Consider the following 6,948-nt stretch of genomic DNA (forward strand, 5'->3'; position numbering starts at 1 on the left):
GGAGAAGGCAATATTATTCAAAAAAGAGATATTAAGCATTCCAACTTACGGGTCAAAACCCTCATCTAAACCCCAAACTTTGATATTCAATACTAAGTCATTCTACCCATAATCAAAATTGACATTCACATTCACACACAATATATAATACGTATCATCTTACAAAGAAGAGTAGGTAGAAGCCTACCTCAAAGCCAAATCGTAAATCCTTACACCCACTATAAGAAAAATCTTTATTTAAGACCAACATTTAAGGACGAGTTAATAATCTCATCTATATATATATATATATATATATATATATATATATTGGGATGAGATTTTATTCCCATCGCTATTGTAATATTTTATTGCGAAGGTATTAAATCTGGTCTCTAAAGAACTTAGTAGCTGGTCCCAAATTATAATTGAGGGTCTTGAGCGGAAAAATTTGTCGCTAAATTGAATTCTAAAATATTTAAAATAATTAAAAATTTGTTTTAATAACATATCAGGCGTCAAAACTAAAATAAAATTCTAAAAGGTGCAAAGAATCTTTATTTTTTCCAAACATAGTTCATCCTAGGTCTGGAGTTGCTTCTTCATTTTGTATATTGCAGCTCTACCTCATCTCAATTTTCGTCTCCCTCAAACATGAATTTCAGGTATGTCTACTCTTCGAATAATTTATTTTTGTGTTTCTCTAAAGTTGTACCACGATTGTTCAATGAAATAGTGTCCTACAAATTTACCCGATTATTTTTTTTAATTATTTTTTTTTTAAAATCCTATACTTCACTCATACACTTCAGTAAACATGTACACTCGCAGTGATACCCACACCGGTAATTCCTTGATGTTACTCCTTCTATTTTTGGAATGACCTTTAAATTTCTCTTTTTCACTCATTTGGGCATTTTTTCATCTTGGAAAATAGTGTTGGTCATCATATCTATGTATACTTACAACTTTTAGGTATACTCTAGATAAAGTTAGGAAGATTAGGATTTTTCACAATTTTAATTGATAACCCATCCCTGAAATTGACTTATTGATATTGGGTTGTCAAATTAACAATTGGTGAATGAATTAAGATTTTATAAGTTTTGGGACAAATTACTCAATTTCCTTATCAACTGAATTGTTTATCCGTTAATACTATTATATGTATATTTTTACCTCTAGGTGTATAAGTTATCTAATGTAGAACAATAAGTTAAATCCCCTTCTTTGTTTGTTTGGATTATTCAAGAATTACCTATTTATTTCATAACACTGAAAGTAATTAAGTTCAAGTTTTATTGGGGATTTATATGGACATTCTATGTAGCACATAGGTGTAGAGTGGGAAGCAATAGGGAAGGGTGTTGATTTGAAAAAACACGCACAAAAAAGAAATAGGAATGTGCAAGGTTTATGACTATATGAACGAGCATGCACAATTTGTCATATACGCAAAGCAGTCCCAATAAGTTTCACTCTAGGATTGAATAAACGTTGAAAGCTCATGTAGAAAATGCTAAAATACTGAATAATTAGGAAGGCCAATGATGAATTGGTTATAGAACCATGAATATGTTCAGTACAGTATTGGTTCTACAAATCTACTTGCATTATTAGTATTGCTTACAAGTTGCAACTACCTAGCATTAGAGCATGCAATTAATAACTTGTTGTGTTCGCCTTTTTTTCTTTTGCATACTAAGGTTTTGGTTGTTCATCTTTGCAAAAGTAGTTGTACGAATAAATTGTGATTTTAATTCCTTCGATGAAAGTTAAACTATATATTGTGATTTTAGTTTTCATTGTGCGTTAGATCTAAGTCGATAGTCTGCTCAATAACCATCTGGTAATTTTTATCTCAATAATGAATTAACTGATATATTATTGGTTTGATAATAGATTAGTATATTAAAATACTAATAACTTATAAGACGAATTATTAAGCATATTAAAGTTATAGCTTGATGACATGAGACATTTATGTTTTCATAGTGAACATAAAGGGGTTAACTGATTCAATTCAATTTACATTTGTTCATGAATCTGTAAGTCTGATTAAATGATTCATATTTCCTGCAAGCCTTGTTGTTTTCTAGATGAAAAGACACCACTCTTAATTACTTTTTATAAATCAGGTTACAAGGATATGGGAAATGTTATCAATTTTGATACTTCAGATGACAAGAACAAGAAATATGTTGTAAAAAAGGCTAAAAGATAGAGGTACTATTTGAATCATTTATATTTCTTTCTTACCTATTCTTCCAGTTTACTAATTCATAGAGAGTAATGTTATCTATATCATAATTATCTTTATGTGATAATCAACAAGATCCCAGATGCTAACTCATTAATGGTTTTTATTCTGAAATTAAACCACCTAATACACTAATTAGCTTCTACTTGCTTTTGCAGAACCAACTTATACAGTAGGTCAAGGACGTGGCAGTGACTTGTGGACAGGAGATTGTACTGTTAGTAAAACTTTATGTAGTCTCAAGCATACTGAAACAGAGGTAAACTTGCATTTTTTTAAAGACACTATTTTATCCTGGATCAAAAGTAGTTTTTCTTCATCTTTTAATATTGTTCCCCACTTGTAGTTAAAAAAACTATATTATTCATATTTTATGGTTTCTTTATAACCAGAAAGGTGTATCCATTACCCTACTAGAAGTTATGGGGAAAAAGGCGATGTTCAAGTTAATAGCAAGGTCTACCCGAAGAATTCTACTGTCCCTCTCAAAGGAGGTGATGAGGTTATTTTTGGCTCATCTGGTCAACATAATTATGTATCCTTAATTTACATTGTTTGGGAGTTCATATACATGTAAGAATATGAATGCATTTTGTATGTTAGAACTGAAATTACCAGCATTTCCTTGACTTGTGCTTTAGATAATTGATAATAACTTATCTGCTCTGAGTTTGATTCATCCTATTAGCGTAGTGAAAGCTCATAGTAGATCAATCAAGGGACTGCATCTTGAGGTAAGGTCTAGGGATCCCTCCACTGTAGGAGTTGCATCGACCCTGGCATTTTTGTCAAATCTTTAGAAAGACTTGTCCCTTCTTTCACCATTATATCAAAATGGTAAGGATGTAAAACAAGGTTCAAAGGTGCTAACACTACCCCCTGTCAGTGGAGTGAGAGAAAAATATTTAGATACTGATATGAAGGATGCTTCTGATTATAATGATGTACCTGGTGCTTTGATGGATGAGAAGAATGATGTGATATCTCCTGATGTTGAAAATGGTAACTTGAGTCTTGATAATATTGCACTAGATTCAGTTGATGCAGAGATAGAAAAGGTGCGACCTATCCTTCGAATGCTTGCTAGATCTTCTGTGTCTGCGTTTGATTTGAGTGGTAGCATTTCCAAAATTTTCGAGGAGCAAAGAAATTTCCGAGAACTACTTAAGGATTTTGATCCTCCAGTTTTGGCATTAACTAGGCACCAAACATCTAAAAATGCCTTAGATCAAGGAGTAATTGATTTCAATACTATTGAGGTTTCATTTGACAATTTTCCATATTATTTATGGTAAATATTGGTCTCTCTCTCTTTCCCTCTCTCTAATTTTCTTGTTGATATTGCTTTCATTGCTTTATTCATTACTTCTCGCTGCAACATTAAGTTTGTTCAAGTTAAAATTGGTAATCGTGTATTTCTGGAACTTGTTTCATTGATTTCTGTCCTTACTATTTTTTTCTATGATAGTGAAAACACAAAGAATATCCTAATTTCTTCCACTTATATACACTTGAAGTGTAATAAGTTTGCAAAATATACATCAGATCTCCCCACAGTATGCCCTAGAATTTTGCTATTAGGTCCAGCAGGTAGTTACTGCCCATAGAAATCACTTAATCTAGTTTTGTTGAGTTTAATCAACCCTAAAAAACACATTTTGACTTGCTAAAAATCACATTCTGATCACAGGCTTAGAAATTTATCAGGAGATAGTTGATTCTCTCATGCTGCCTGGTGTAAGTGTCTTCTGTTACTTGGCTCATTTGTGTATACTCCTCATTTAAAGGCTCATATTTTTTCTGCAATTCATTTGCTTTATCTTTAATAATATGTAGGGTTCAATTGCCAAAGAAGTCGAGCCTATAAAAGGAAGCTCAAAGCCAGAGAGAGCTAGTGTATTTGCAAAATTTGTTGCACAAATGGCTGCACTACATCTTAATAAGAAGACAGCTTCAAGTGTTGAGGCTGAGATAATTGGTGGTTCAATTTTAAGGTCGCATGCTCAGCCTAAGCAGGAGGCATCTACTGCCTCATCAAAAAGCTACACTTTCAAGAAAGGTAATTGTTCCTTTCATAGTGAGTCCTACTTTTAGAGTATTCTCTCTGTATGATAAAGATAGAAAACATCAAGCATTCGTGCAAGGTAGTGACACCTAAGAGTGGTTTTGGAAGTACTTTCATTGATCCCTATTTAACTATTGCTAACTCTTTTTGTCCTCTTTACATTTAGGTTTGGCTCAGGCGGGTTCAGTGGCTATTGAAACTAAATAAAGATGGACTCCAATCAGTGGTGAATCATGCTTTGCTAAGTATTCCTCTGCACAAACATATTAACTTTATTACACAAATAGCTATTTTAGAGTTCAAGTGTGGAGTTCCTGACAGGTATCACTCCTTATTTGATAAAATGGTTCGTAAGTATCCAAAGATAATTGATCTGTAGAGCGTTTGTCTTGATCATGTATTGTATTGAACTACACTATTGTAAGTGGGTAAAGAAAATCATTTTTACTGTACATGACTCAAAACTGGATCAAATGAACAGGAGATTTGACTGGGAGATATAGATGGTGATCTGTACCTTATTTGAAAGGGCAATTACTCTCAGCCTCCCACCCAAAAAGATGATGGTGATTATATATGTTTTCGATACCCTGGAATATTTGTCATGATATTTTTTTCCAGTTGGTTTTCTTGTTTTAAGATGGTGCCCTATCTTTTTTTATTAATGGCTTATGATATCTGGAGTGCAGTTCTTCTTTAAAAAAATATCTCAAAGTATGAAAAGACGATTGGTGATGATGAACAAATGGAGGCTATGAAAAGGAATGCAATCGAAATATGTTAAAAACAGTCTTTCTACTTTGGTGAAACATTTCTCTTGAAAGGATCCCAATGTTACTTAGATTTAAGAAAATGCCTTTACCATTTTTTCACTTTAGTATAATCTAGTAATTTTATTATCCTGCCATATAGTAAATTATTACAACTTATTAAACTAGTACATAGCCGAACAAATTAATTTTTCTTGTAAATATGTTACTGCATATCTTATAAAAACTAGACACCTCTGTCATTAGCTTAATAAAAGTAGCACCATCATTGAGGCTTTGGATTCTGCATAAAACATCTGGAATAGACATGCTTGTGTGTGTATCAGCTTAGTTGTTAATAAATTAGTTCCATCTATTTTTTAAATTAAATTCTGCCTAAATTGCCATATTTCTTATAGCCTTCTTGGCCATTGCAGGTGTTCATTGAATGAGTGGGATTCATCAATTGACCGCTAGACTTTCAATCATGTTCACTGTAGTAACATGTACAATAACTCTGTGCTTCCCTTGAAGATCAGTTCTCCTCCATTAGCTTCAGTCAAACTGAAGAGTGGGTTGCTCAAAATAGCAGTTGGACTTGGCAATTTTTAGACATAAAAATTGTTGGCGTTTCAACTCAAAGGGCCTAGGTAGTCGGATAAAGATAACAAGACGTCTGTATTAATAGTATTAGTTAATAGAGAATGTAAATTTTCTTTTTTACATGAAGTATTTTTGTAAACAATGACATAACTTATGTGTGCGTATATATATGGTCTTTATGTGTATATATGAAAGCAAATTATGGTAATTTTAGAGATTAATTTTCCCTTCGCTATTGAGCGTATTTCTTGTATTTATCATTGCTGAAGAATAATATAGGACCAAGTATTTCTTGTCCCTAAAAGATAATTTTGGACCAGGTATTTAGTCTATTTGAGACGAGATATATCGTCGCTAAAAGATAATTATGACCAAGTAGTTAGTCTATTTGGGATGAGATATTTTGTCGCTAAAATATAATTATAACTAGGTAGTTAGTCTATTTGGGATAAGATATACTGTCGCTAAAAGATAATTACGACCATGTTAGACTATTTGGGATGAGATATATCATCGCAAAAGGATAATTATGACCAGTTAATTAGTCGATTGGGACAAGATATATTGTCCATAAAAGATAATTGTGATTGGATTTTTTCATCTCAAAAGGTTTTTAAGGACCGGCTTTGTTGACTAATCGCTATTAAGCTTTTGTGGTAGAGCCTGTTAGGATGGGACGTAACCAGTTTTTCTCGTCTTAAAAGACCAATTGGGACAAGATTTGAACTTTTGGGATCAGATTTCCCTTCCGTATAGGCTGTTGTGCTTGTAGTGATCATTCACCAAATACTCATCTTCATTTCACAATCCCAAAATGCCATCACATTATCAAAATTATAATCTACTCATCAACATGAGAATAATGATATCCATATTGCACCATTGTGCTTCGGGTCCAAAAATGACACTAAAAATCCCAAGTGGGGCTCACTTATGGAAAATACATTTTCGAGGTCAACTCGACGCTCATACATGATCAAGGAATCATAACCCTCAAAAAATGGGTAAAAACCAAGCTAATTTAGGTCTAAAATCAAGCCCTTAACCTATTTGAGGTTTTGGGTTAAGAACCAAGAAATTCATCAAGAAAGTAATGAAATCTTACCTTAGTTCAAATGATAAGCATGATTAAAGATATTAATCAAGCTCCCAAGTCACCCCAAAGACTCATTTTTGAGTTATCACACTCATTTAGGGGTTTTAGGTCTCAAGGATGAGTCAAAATGGCCAAAATGCGGCCTAAAGGGTCCTTTTACATTTGAGATTATTTTACTGAAGTTTTTTCCCAGTGG

At 32.8% G+C, this 6,948-nt stretch overlaps 1 long non-coding RNA gene across 1 annotated transcript; it reads left to right on the top strand.

Annotated features, from left to right (window-relative positions):
* Positions 1–518: 518 nt before the first annotated feature.
* On the top strand, positions 519–3,946 carry LOC124887284. The gene is made up of 3 exons (XR_007044679.1): positions 519–644; positions 2,118–2,205; positions 2,398–3,946. It is a non-coding gene; the product is annotated as an uncharacterized LOC124887284 (long non-coding RNA).
* The last annotated feature ends 3,002 nt before the right edge of the window (positions 3,947–6,948 follow it).

This window comes from Capsicum annuum, chromosome 9, assembly GCF_002878395.1.
Source record: "Capsicum annuum cultivar UCD-10X-F1 chromosome 9, UCD10Xv1.1, whole genome shotgun sequence".
NCBI classification, from domain to species: Eukaryota; Viridiplantae; Streptophyta; class Magnoliopsida; order Solanales; family Solanaceae; genus Capsicum; species Capsicum annuum.